At 37.0% G+C, this 13,984-nt stretch overlaps 1 protein-coding gene across 15 annotated transcripts in view; it reads left to right on the forward strand.

Annotated features, from left to right (window-relative positions):
• Window positions 1–13,984, forward strand: part of FKTN (fukutin) — a 93,963-nt gene that overhangs the window by 50,624 nt on the left and 29,355 nt on the right. The window lies entirely within an intron of this gene.

Genomic DNA, 13,984 nt, shown 5'->3' on the forward strand with positions numbered 1-13,984 from the left:
GATATTGGGCAATGTTGGTAAACTGGTTTACTGCCAGAAGGTCTTGTTGTTTGGTGGGGTTTTTGACTGGATGTAATAATGAATCTCTCTCATAAGGCTTTTGGTGGAGAATGTAGTAAGACACAAGTCCTATTGAGGAATATTGTTCCTCAATATTCCAGCATGGAAAGCTGGTGTAGTGGGGAAGACTTGGGTGGTTGAGGACCTATGCTAAACAGGAGGTGACTGGAAGAAATGGTGAAAGGACTTAGCACCATGCCCGGCTATGAACAGGGGGAGTCCAAGAAAACTAAGTGTCCAAAATAACATATAAGTTTATAATCTTAGAGCTAGAGAAAAATTAGGAAATAGTGGATTATTATGTTTTTAATTGAAGTGTAACATACATACAGAAAGCTATACAAAGCAAATGTATACCTCCAAGAATTATCGAATGAACAAATGTGTGACCAGCACCCCAGTAAAAAGAAAAAAATAGGTGTTTGTCAGTACCCCAGAAACCCACATCATTTTCCCTCACGATCATAGCTTCTGTTTCCCACAAGGTAACAGCAATGCTAACTTCTGATATTACAGTTTAGTTTTACCTGTTTTTTTATTTGATATAAAATAAATGATATGTTGCTGGCTTCTTTTCATTCAACATTGTATTTATGAGAACCATCCATATTTTTGAATGTTGTAGCTCTTCAGTCATTTTCTTTGCTGTGTAGTGGTTAATTGTATGAATATATCACAAATATTTATTAAGTCCACTAGCCCAAATATTAGTTGGATATTTGGGCTGTTATTTGTGGCTATTACAGATGATGCTGTAGTGAACATTTCCGTACGTGTCTTTTAGTGCCCTGGTACATATTTATCTTAGTTTGCTCAGGCTGCTATAACAAAATACCATAAACTGGGTGGCTCATAAATAACAGAAATTTATTTCTCAGGGTTGTGGATGATGGGAAGTCCAAGGTAAAGGTACTAGCATCGTCAGGTTCTGGTGAAGGCCCTCCTCCTGGTTGCAGACTGCTGACTTCTCACATGGTGAAAGGAGCAAGCAAGCTCCCTTGGGCCTCTTTTATAAAGGTTCCATTCATGAGCATTTCGCCCTCATGACCTAATCACCTCCCAAAGGTCTTACCTCTTAATACCGTCACCTCGGAGGTTTGGATTCAGCATATGAATTTTGAGGAGACATCAACATTCAAACCACAGCAATGTTTTTCTATTGGATTTACACATACAGTGTGGGATTGCTTGGTCATCGGGTATTCATATGTTCAATTTCAGCATATTGTTTACAAATAGTTTTCTAAAGTGATTCCGAGTTACATTCCAGTATGTTATAGATCTTTCCATTGTCCCACATTTGTACCAACACTTGGCATTGTCAGACTTCTTAATTTGTAACCATTTTGGTAGGTGTGTAGTGTTACCACATTTTAGTTCAGATTTCCATTTCCCTGACTTAATGAAGGCAAGTTCATGTTTACTGACCATTTGGATATCCTCTTTTGTGAGTTACCTGCTGAGTGTCTTGTCAGGTTTTTTTTGTCTATTTGAGTTTTCTTTTTCTTACTTGGAAATATCTTCTCCCAATTTGTGCCTTTCTTCTTTCTTCTTTTTTTTTTTTTGAGACAGAGTTGTCACCTAGGCTGGAGTGCAGTGGTGCGATCTCAGCTCACTGCAACCTCCACCTCCCAGGTTCAAGCAGTTCTCATGCCTCAGCCTCCCGAGTAGCTGGAATTACAGGCACTTTCCATCACACCTGGCTATTTTTATATTTTTAGTAGAGATGGGGTTTCACCATGTTGCCCAGGCTGGTCTCAAACCCCTGACCTCAAGTGCCTCCTCGGCCTCCTAAAGTGATTGGATTACAGGCATGAGCTGCTGTGCCAGCCCTTCTTTACTCTCTTAATAGTGATTTTTGGTCAATAAAAAGTTATTTTAATGTAGTTCAGTTTATCTATTATGGCTAGTAGTATCATGTCCTGTTTAAGAAATCTTTCCCTATCTCAAGATAGTGAAGCTATTCCTCTTATAAAACTACCTTCTAGAAACTTTATTGTTCTATATGTAATATGAAGTAAAGATCAACTTTAGACTCTATACTTTATTTGGATTCACTGGCTTTTCTACTAATGTGCTTTTTCTGTTCTAAGATCTAATCCAGGATACCACATTGCATTTAGACACTCTACCTTTTGAAACTTTTTTTTGGTCCAAGATTTTAAGCTTGTCACTGGTAATACTAGATTATCATACATCATCGCATATCCTAGTTCTACTCATTCAAGGGCCTTATGTTGCTCTCTGTTTGAACTAGCTTCTTGGTACCTCTGTCTGGAAATAATCTTCTCTTCCTCTGCATTTCTATAGATTTTCTTTTTCTTTACCTCTCTCATGCTTTATTGGAGTACTTTTGCTAATTTGTCTGTCCTTTCTACGTGATAGATAAAATCAGGCCTAGTACATGTTTGGCTAAGTGAGACCTGAGCCCTACATGAAACTAAGTCAGATCCTCTAAGTGTAGTCTACACTGTTTTGTTAGGATGATGGGGTGACACTAGGTTGATGACTTGATCCAACCTAACACCGTTGGAGAATTAAAACCATAGAGTTAAGTTAGGCTAGTTGTTTTCAATCATTCTGCTTCACAAGAAGTTAAAGACTAGAGGTAGTTGTTGAATCCCCACTCATTGTCTCAGCTTCACAGATTGATACTGTGCTCCTACAGTTGTAACTCCAAGAAACGCATTTGTCTTTTTAGTACTTAACAGCTGTGAAGCTAAAGGCAAATTTGAATAATTTCTTTAAATGAGTGTATTTAAAACATTGACTTTTGTAAGAATGATCTCATATTTTCTGCTCTGTTTGTGCCTTTATATTTTACAACATACAGATTATGTCTTAGGTCTCCTTAATTATACCTCCAAACCTCTAGTAAGTAGCAGGTGCAAAATTGAGGAGTTGAGGAAAGAACTTTGAATGCATGTTATATGGGAATTGTATACTTATACAATATGTAGAAGTGGAAGTTATTTATATAGCAAGCTTTGTTTATTTTTTTTAAGAGAAGATTGCCTCCAAATGAATAAACAGCAAATCTTTCATTTATGTGAAGTAAATTATATTTTTTAAAACTGTCATATAGTTTGCTGTTTGAACATAATTCTATAAGATATTATATAGGTTAGTATTCTAAGAGAAATAAAAGCGTGTTTTCAGTAAAAGACTTGTACACAAATGTTTATAGCAGTCTCACTCGTACTAGCAAGAAATGGAAGCAACCCAAATGCCCATCTTCTGGTGACTAGTTGTAAAATTATGATACATTCAAACAATAGACTAGCACTGAGCAATGAATAGCAATGAAATACTGATAAATGCAGTAACATGGATGAATTTCTAAAACATGATGCTAAGTGAAAGAAGTCAGATAGGAAGAGTATATACTATGTATTTGCTGTTATTTGAAATTGCACAGGAAAAACCAATCAAGAGTGTAATAAGCTTAGTGGTTGCCTAGGGCCAGGGTGGGTTGATTGCTTGACTGCCAAGGGGCACAGGGAACTTTGGACGGGGGCTTGGTAGAAGTGTTCTATATCTTGATTATTGTGGTTACACAGGTATACACATTTGTCAAAACTCGTCACTTAAGATGGATGTATTTCATTATAGTTAAGTTATACCTCAAAAGCAGTTACCTCAAAAGAAGTTACCTTAAAAGTTTAAGACTGGGCACAGTAACCCATCAGCATTTGGGGAAGACCTGGTGAGAGGATCACTTGAGCCCAGGAGTTCAAGATAAGCCTGGGCAACATAAGGAGACCCCATCTCTACAAAAAAAGTAAAAACTAAACTTAAAAAAGGTTAAAATTATAAAAAACGGTTTGTGACTTAGAAGGCTGATGCTAAGAGAAAAAGGGTCTGAGATCACATGTTGAAACTGAGGGATATATGGGACCAACAGCAATGAATTTGATCAGGGCAGACCTAATTGCAATGATAAACTTTGAGACTTTCACATATGATTAAACAAATTGGGTAATCTGATAGTTAAAAAGCCTTTTGTATTGAGTATGAAAATTGAAATTATAATTTAATTCTTTTAAAAATTATCCATTATATACAAGGAGAGATCCTGTAAAAACTGTCTGAAGGAAAGCAAGCACAACTGGAGTCTAACTGGTTGTTGAAGCGCTATAGATCTAGTTTTGGGAAGTTATGCAGTTATCTAGAGCTATAGAGTTTTTGGAAGTTACGTAATTATGTCCCAAGGCTTTGTCCTCTGGCATTGAGGAAAACTTTAGTACTTGTTTTATATTGATAGTTTTTAATGTAGTCATTATGTATATACATTCAGGCATTAAATTTTATCTTACAGGGTTTAATTTGTCTACCCCTTCTCCTTGATAAAATAAATGTTTTCTTGTTTCTCTTGTGGCACAGATGAGTACTAGTTTGTCACTAGGGCAGTGGTCTTATGGGGATTGCATAGTGAAGTTAATAATAGGATAAATGGAATCATTCAATGTACAGTCGAAGTCAGTAGGAACATGAGGTTTAAGAGGTAGAATTTTACTTTATAAAACATGTATATTCCTTAACTCCCATATATAATATGTTAAAAGTTTAGGACGGGGGTGGAGAATGGGGTTAATGAAGATCTCAGAGAGACTGTAACCCAGCATAGGCTCTGAAAAGCATGTTAGCAATTCCTCTCCTTTTGCTTTTGTTAACTATGGTGGGATTGTGCCAAGTTTAGTAAAAGAGATGGTTAAAGAAAATACTGGGCAGCATACTGTAACCTTGCTTTTCAAGAGTTGAGTCTGATTCTTAGATGACTATTTAAAGGCAGCATTGGTGGTAATGACTTATAATTAATATGACACAGTCATTTTCCCTTTGCCACACTTCCTTTGCTCCAAACACAAAGCACTGATGAATATATCTAAAAGATAGAGGTGAGCTAAAAAAAAAATAGACTAAATGATGAAAAGCGATATTTAAAGATAACTTACAAATTAAAGACTGACAAGGAGGATAAATAATAAATCCAAGATACTTCTTAAGGAAACCAATATCAAAACAGAAAAATTTTACAGGATACCAGAGAAAATGGGTTGCTCACAAATGAGTAGCAAGTATACCTTAGCAACAATAGAAGTCAGAAGATAATGCAGTAACATCTTCCAAAAGCTGAGGAGAAATATTTGTCAACTTAGAATGTTATGTGTAATTAAAACTAACATTCAAGAATGACATCAAAGTAGAGACATTTACATTTATAGAAAGACTAAAAGTTTATGCCTTACTGATCTACACTTAGAGACATATGAAAGAACCCAGGAGGAAGACATGATATATATGAAATGATGGTGAACAGAAAAATGCATTAAAAGGTCAGTAAATTTGTTAACCATTGCCTATAAAAAATAATGGCAATTATTATATTAAAAAGAGAAAGGAAGCCAGGCACAGAAAGACAAACATCACATATTCTCATTTACATGTGGGATCTAAAAGCAATTTGAACTCATGCATATAGCGAGTAGAAGGATGAGGCTGGGCACAGTGGCCCATACCTATAATCCCATCACTTTAGAAGACCGAGGTGGCCAGATCACTTGAGGCCAGGAATTCAAGACCAACTTGGCCAACATTGTGAAACCCCATCTCTAATCTAAGTACAAAAATTAACCAGGGATGGTGGCACATGCCTGTAATCCCAGCTACTTGGGAGGCTGAGGCATGAGAATCACTTGAACCCAGGAGTCAGAGGTTGCAGTGAGCTGAGATCACACCACTGCACTCCAGCCTGAGCAACAGGCAAGACTGTGTCCCCCTGCCCCCCGCCCCCCGCAAAAAAAGGGGGAGGCGTGGTGGCTTACGCCTGTGATCCCAGCACTTTGGGAAGCCGAGGCAGGCAGATCACCTGAGGTCAAGAGTTCGAGACCAGCCTGGCCAACATGGTGAAACCCCATCTCTACTAAAAATAAATAAAAAATTAGCCAGGTGTGGTGGCACACACTTGTAGTCCCAGCTACTTGGGAGGCTGAGGCAGGAGAATTGCTTGAACCTGGGAGGCGGAAATTGCAGTGAGCCGAGATCACACCACTGCACTCCAGCCTAGGCAACAGGGTGACACTCCGTCTCAAAAGAAAAGAGAGAGAGAGAGAGTAGAAGGATGGTTACCAGAGGCTGAGAAGGGGTGTGGGGGGAAGGTAGGGATGGTTGATGGGTGCAAAAAGAAAATAGTTATAAAGAATGAGTAAGACTGACTATTTGATAGCACAAAAGGGTGACTATAGTTATAATAACTTATTTGTATATTTTAAAATGACTAAAAGAGTATAATTGATTGTAACACAAAGGATAAATGCTTGAGAGGATGGATGCCCCATTCTCCATTATGTGATTATTATACATTGCATGCCTGTATCCAAACAGTTCATATATTCCATAAATATATACACTTACTATGTACCTGCAAAAATTAGCAATCAAAAAAAGAGAAAGGTCAGGAAACTCTTAACATAATAAGCTGGGGAAGAGGTGATATATCAGTGTTTAAGGAGTAAAGTATACTCAGTTTCATGTTTAGAAAGCAGATAGAGATTCTGCAAAAAGTTACTTTTTAATAGAGAATGTTATAGTGAAGTAATTATGTTTTAGAATAAACAGTCACTAGGATAGAAATATTACCTAAAACTACCAAACAAACAGAACAAAAGGGAATATATAAACTTTATCAATCCAAGTGAATGTTTCAGATGTGGAGGAGGGGGTCAAAGAAAAAGAATGGTAAATTGAAACTGTGAAAATAATCATACTATGTTGACAGTAGTCAACACCGTTAACAGTACTTGCTATGTCTTAAACACTGTTCCGGGCACTTTACATTTATTTATTCATTCTGTACTAACATCTCTCTGAGGTGTAGGTACTATTATTATCCTCATTTTAGAAATGACAAAATTAAGGCTAAAAAAGATTAATGAGGTCATACAATTAATAATTGATGAAGCCAGGACTTGAGCCCAGGCAGGCTGACTCTAGAGTTCTAAATAAGTTAAATATACAGTTTATCACAATAAATATACATAAATACATAAATGGATTAACCTAACCTATAAAACGACAAAGATTATCAAATGAGAAAGCAAAATTTAGGTATATAATGCTTGCAAGAGGCACATTCCAAGCAAACTCACACGGAAAGGTTGAAAATAGGTGCCGCAGAGCACCGTGGCACACATATACCTATGTTCGAAACCTGTACATCCTGCACATGTACCCCAGAACTTGGGGGGGGGCGGTGGGAAGTGGGGGGACCAAAAAAGAGAGAGAGAGAAAGAAGTTGAATTCCAGGTGGATCCCATTCCTTTAAAAGGTCACCACCACTCAACTGCCAAGCTGAGCTCTAAAACTGGTATTATAATAGTATCAGACAGAATAGAATTTTAGAGGGGAAACATTAAAGGATTAGAAGGCTCGTTACAGAATCTCTCAAAGAAACAGTCTACCAAGAATAAATAATATTTGTGAGTTTACATGACTAACAATATGGCCTTTAAAAATACAAATTAAAAAACTGATGAAATTCTAATGAACATTTAACATGCCCACAACTGCGGTGGGAGATTCTTATATGCTTTTATTTTTTAAACTGCCAAAGACCAGGCATAGTGGCTCATGCCTGTCATCCTAGCACTTCGGGAAGCCTAGGTGGGAGGGTTACTTGAAGCCAGAAGTTTGATACCAGCCTGGGCAACATAGTAAGACCTCATTTCTACAGCAAACATTTTTTTAAAAATTAGCTGGGCATTGCGGCATGCACCTGTAGTTCCAGCTACTCAGCATGCTGAAGTGGGAGGTTCACTTGAGCCTAGGAGCTTAAAGTTATAATGAACTATAATTAATTGCACACCGTACTTCAGCCTGGCTGACAGAGCAAAACCCTGTCTCAAAATAAAACTGCTGGTTTAAGCAAAGAAGAAATTAGTAAAAATATTGAAGATTTGAACAAAATTAACAGGCTTGATCTATTTGACATATATAAAGTCTTCATCCAGTAAGTGGTGAATACATTTTCTTGTCAGCTATAAACAGAGCATTCACAAAAGTTGATTATATGCTAGATCATAAAGGCAATTTTAAGAAGTTTCAAAGCCTTAATAAGATTTTTCTTGTGTATGTATAATTCTCCATATTAATGGATTAAAGGAAAAAAAACTACATGGTTATTTCAGTAGATAGCATTTATGACCACAATGGAATTAAATTAGAAATTGGCAATTAAAAGACATCTTTAAAATGTGTGAAAACTTTAAAACATCCTCCTTAATAACTCGTGAATTAAAAAGGAAATCATAATACAAATTATAAAATATTTAGGACTTAAAGATGATGGATGTACTACATGTTAAAAATTATAGGCTGAGGCCGGGCACAGTGGCTCATGCCTGTAATCCCAGCACTTTGGGAGGCAAAGGTAGGCAAATCACAAGGCCAGGAGTCTAAGACCAGCCTCGCTAACATGGCAAAACCCCATCTCTACTAAAAATAAAAAAAATTAGCAGGGTGTGATGGCATGTACCTGTAATCCCAGCTACTCGGGAGGCTGAGGCACGAGAATGGCTCAAGGCCGGGAAACAGAGGTTGCAGTGAGCCGAGATTGAGCCATTACACTCCAGCCTGGGCGACAGAGGGAAACTCTGTCTCAAAAATAAAAAAACATCATAGGCTCTAGTTTAGGGGTAGAAATAAGTATATTGCCTTAAAAACATTAAGTATGAAAAAGTAGATTTAAAAACAAGCATTCAGCTGAAATAAAAGGACAACAGAGTCAACTTAAGGAAAGTGAAGGAAGGAAGCCAAGAAAAGAAATTAATGAAATAGAAAATAAACATTATCAAATACCAACAAATCCAAATGCTGACTTTTAAAAAATTAATTTAAAGACTAGTAAAATAGCAAGATTGATTAAGAAAAAATAAAAATCTGGGATGGTTGTCTTTAGTTTATACTCAGCTGTGTTATATTAACTCTCTCAAAACAAAATGCAATAGATAAGTAGGTCAATAAATGTGATCATTAGTTAAAATGTGAAAATGATAAAATTTTCTAGAAAAATAAATACCAAAATCAACTCAAAAAGATCTAGATAACCTATACTCAGTCAAACAGAGAGCCAAATCAGGAATGAACTTCCATTCACAATTGCTTCAAAGAGAATAAAATACCTAGGAATCCAACTTACAAGGGATGTAAAGGACCTCTTCAAGGAGAACTACAAACCACTGCTCAGTGAAATCAAAGAGGACACAAACAAATGGAAGAACATACCATGCTCATGGATAGGAAGAATCAATATCGTGAAAATGGCCATACTGCCCAAGGTAATTTATAGATTCAATGCCATCCCCATCAAGCTACCAATGAGCTTCTTCACAGAATTGGAAAAAACTGCTTTAAAGTTCATATGGAACCAAAAAAGAGCCCGCATCTCCAAGACAATCCTAAGTCAAAAGAACAAAGCTGGAGGCATCATGCTACCTGACTTGAAACTATACTACAAGGCTACAGTAACCAAAACAGCATGGTACTGGTACCAAAACAGAGATATAGACCAATGGAACAGAACAGAGTCCTCAGAAATAATACCACACATCTACAGCCATCTGATCTTTGACAAACCTGAGAGAAACAAGAAATGGGGAAAGGATTCCCTATTTAATAAATGGTGCTGGGAAAATTGGCTAGCCATAAGTAGAAAGCTGAAACTGGATCCTTTCCTTACTCCTTATACGAAAATTAATTCAAGATGGATTAGAGACTTAAATGTTAGACCTAATACCATAAAAATCCTAGAGGAAAACCTAGGTAGTACCATTCAGGACATAGGCATGGGCAAAGACTTCATGTCTAAAACACCAAAAGCAACGGCAGCAAAAGCCAAAATTGACAAATGGGATCTCATTAAACTAAAGAGCTTCTGCACAGCAAAAGAAACTACCATCAGAGTGAACAGGCAACCTACAGAATGGGAGAAAATTTTTGCAATCTACTCATCTGACAAAGGGCTAATATCCAGAACCTACAAAGAACTCAAACAAATTTACAAGAAAAAAACAAACAACCCCATCAAAAAGTGGGCAAAGGATATGAACAGACATTTCTCAAAAGAAGACATTCATACAGCCAACAGACACATGAAAAAATGCTCATCATCACTGGCCATCAGAGAAATGCAAGTCAAAACCACAATGAGATACCATCTCACACCAGTTAGAATGGCGATCATTCAAAAGTCAGGAAACAACAGGTGCTGGAGAGGATGTGGAGAAATAGGAACACTTTTACACTGTTGGTGGGAGTGTAAACTAGTTCAACCATTATGGAAAACAGTATGGCGATTCCTCAAGGATCTAGAACTAGATGTACCATATGACCCAGCCATCCCATTACTGGGTATATACCCAAAGGATTATAAATTATGCTGCTATAAAGACACATGCACACGTATGTTTATTGCAGCACTATTCACAATAGCAAAGACTTGGAATCAACCCAAATGTCCATCAGTGACAGATTGGATTAAGAAAATGTGGCACATATACACCATGGAATACTATGCAGCCATAAAAAAGGATGAGTTTGTGTCCTTTGTAGGGACATGGATGCAGCTGGAAACCATCATTCTCAGCAAACTATCACAAGAACAGAAAACCAAACACCGCATGTTCTCACTCATAGGCGGGAACTGAACAATGAGATCACTTGGACTCGGGAAGGGGAACATCACACACCGGGGCCTATCATGGGGAGAGGGGAGAGGGGAGGGATTGCATTGGGAGTTATACCTGATGTAAATGACGAGTTGATGGGTGCAGCACACCAACATGGCACAAGTATACATATGTAGCAAACCTGCACGTTGTGCACATGTACCCTACAACTTGAAGTTTAATAATAATAAATAAATTTAAAAAAAAAAGATAACCTATACTCATTCAACAAATTGAATTAGTAATCAGAAATCCTCCTTTCTCCCTCTTTTCCCTACCACAGAATACTAAAACCTAGAAGGTTTGCTGCAAAGTTTTACTGTGCCTTCACAGAGCAGATTATCCCTGTATTGTACAGCTTATTTCAGACAATAGAAAAACAAAAAACTAAGTAACTATTTTATGACAGTGATAGCAAAAGTAGACATGGACAATACCAAAAAAAATGTTTAAGGGAAATTACTGTCTCAGTGAATACAGTGAAAAAACACTAAATGAATAGAATTTTGTAGTGTGTACCTATTAGTGTAATTCTCTGTGTTATAGATTAAAGGAACAACAACACTACGAGTGTTTTAATAGGTGATATTAAAAGTTTTTGATAAATTTTATAATTAACCCAAAAGAGAGAGACCTTTTAACAAATTTGGATTAAAAGGAATCTGGGCTGGGCATAGTGGCTCACATCTGTAATCTCAACATTTAGGGAGGCTGAGGCCGGTGGATCACTTGAGGTCAGGAGGTCGAGACCAGACTGGCCAACATGATAATACCCTGACTCTACTAAAAACAGAAAAATTAGCCAAGTGTGGTGGTGCACGCCTGTACTCCCAGCTACTCCGGAGGCTGAGGCAGGAGAATTGCTTGAACCCGAGAGGTGGAGGTTGCAGTGAGCTGAGGTCGCACCACTGCACTCCAGCCTGGGTAACAAAGCGAGACTTGGTCTCCAAAAAAAAAAAAAAAAAAAAGGTATCTGAAATTTCTTTAACCTAATAAAGAGAATATAACAAAAAACTAGAGTGAGCAATCATGTTTAACGATAAAACTTTAGAAGCCTTTCCATTAAAATCAGAAAAACATTAGGAATGTGTGCTAGCCCTGCTTCTATTAAACAATATGCTAGAGGGCTTAGGCACTGGAAGAAATTAAATGAGAAGAAATTAAAAGTTAAAAGAAGAGAAAAAATTGGTAGTGAGAATAAACCATTTATGTTTTGCAGGAAATTCTTATCTAGAAATGGCTCTACTGCTCCAACTCTGGAGTTAATGTAAAACTTAAGTTCAAAAAAGTCAGGTTCAGTTATAGTTGATGTTGTCTCCATCTCTCTGAGCCTAGTAATAATAAAACACTGTTGGTTCTGGGATGGTGGGAGAACTTCGTTTTCATTTAGCAGTTATGTCCATAGGTTGTACTTAAACTGATTGTAATTAAACTGATGAAATTATCCAACTACCACCAAGTAGTTGTATAGATTTTAAGGATATCTGTGAGGGAAAAAAATGGTCTATTCCAACTATTTAACTACTGTTTTATGTAAAAATAATATGAAATAAAAGTGGTATGAAATAGAAAATGGATGGAGGGATTTTTTTTGTGGTAATAAGATCTCTTAAACTTACATTCTGATTTAGGGTTGCCTTAGTCTGCATTTAAACCTGTTTACATGTTGGATCCAATCCCAGGGCCTTAAAGTACAAACCGCTTAGCTGAACTTAATCTTAGCTTTAAAAGTCGAGGTAACATTGCAGACCCATGGTGTATTTTAGTCTTAGTCATTATTTACTGGTAGCCTGGAGAGGGTACATGGCATGTGCTGTTTTGCGTCATTCACTCCCCTTCACTTCCTCTTCACAATCCTATTTTATAATCAGTTTTTACATTTTATTGTTTGCTTATCTTTCGTCTTCTCCTAGGAAGCTGGGATTTTCTTTTTGCTGAATGGATTGAAAAATAATTGGGGAAAAGAAAACCACAAAGAGTTTAGAGAGGTTTCAGTTTTAAGTACAAAAACTAACATTTGAGTTAAATTGTCTTTGAATTATTTTCACATTGTTTATATATTTAAAATGTTTTGGCTTTGCTCATAAATTCTTCATTGTTCAAAACATTGCTTTTGTAAAATTTGTAGTATTCCCTTTCACCTTATCTATCCTGTATCTATTATTATATTTCCCTCTTTTAGCTCTTTGATGAGACTACAAAGAATAATACTTAGAGAAGTTTCCTGGCCTGTATTACAAGATAGAACATGATTTCTGCCTCAATTCAACTTCAGTGTGTCAACTTGATAGGATAAGACAGGCGGACATTCTGCTAACCAGCATCTGATTAGAGAGGGTGGAGGCTGGTGATGGATTGTTATGTGTGATGACAAAATAAGCAATTCCATGAACATGAGTGTGCAGAGTAAAATTGGGACCAGCAGATGGTGGGGCTAAGCTGTATCTTACTTCTCAGCTATGAGATTTTCTGTGGCCGCCTTTTCACAGTAGCCAGCTGGAATTGTCCATTAACTGGGTTTGAGTAAAAGGGAGTTGTTGCTTTCTTTAGAATTTGTTCAGCCTCTCCTTTTCATGTATGACTTTATGTTCATTTGGTGGTAAAACACGATAATCAAAGGCAGAATATATCAGAACTGACCTTTTCTTGGAGAACATCCCAGTTAGATCCCATTTCCACAATATGATTACATTTTGAAATCTGGCTTTTCCCTGTTCTTTCTTTAATCCTCTGATATTTTAAATTCCTGTAATCTCTGCTATTGCCACTTTAAACCTCATTACTGAAAGTTCTTCCCACACTGAAACGTTTCTCAGAAAAAAAAAATGCAGAATATAGAGTAGAGCTATAATATAAACTTAAACAGACCTGCTAGTTTTAGCTTTCTTTTCTAGGATACATAATTTAGTTTACTTGATCCAAAGTACCTTTCAGAAACATGTTTTGGTTTAATTTCTGTTTTTTTTTTTTTTTTTTTTTTTTTTTTTGAGACAGGGTCTCACTTTGTCACCCAGGCTGGAGTGCAGTGGCGTGATCTCGGCTCACTGCAACCTCCACCTCCAGGGTTCAAGTGATTCTCCTGCCTCAGCCTCCTGAGTAGCTGGGACAACAGAAGTGCGCCACCACACCCAGCTAATTTCTTTGTATTTTTAGTAGAGATGGGGTTTCGTCATGTTGGCCGGCTGGTCTCGAACTTCTGG

The sequence above is a fragment of the Chlorocebus sabaeus genome, chromosome 12, assembly GCF_047675955.1.
Source record: "Chlorocebus sabaeus isolate Y175 chromosome 12, mChlSab1.0.hap1, whole genome shotgun sequence".
NCBI classification, from domain to species: domain Eukaryota; kingdom Metazoa; phylum Chordata; class Mammalia; order Primates; family Cercopithecidae; genus Chlorocebus; species Chlorocebus sabaeus.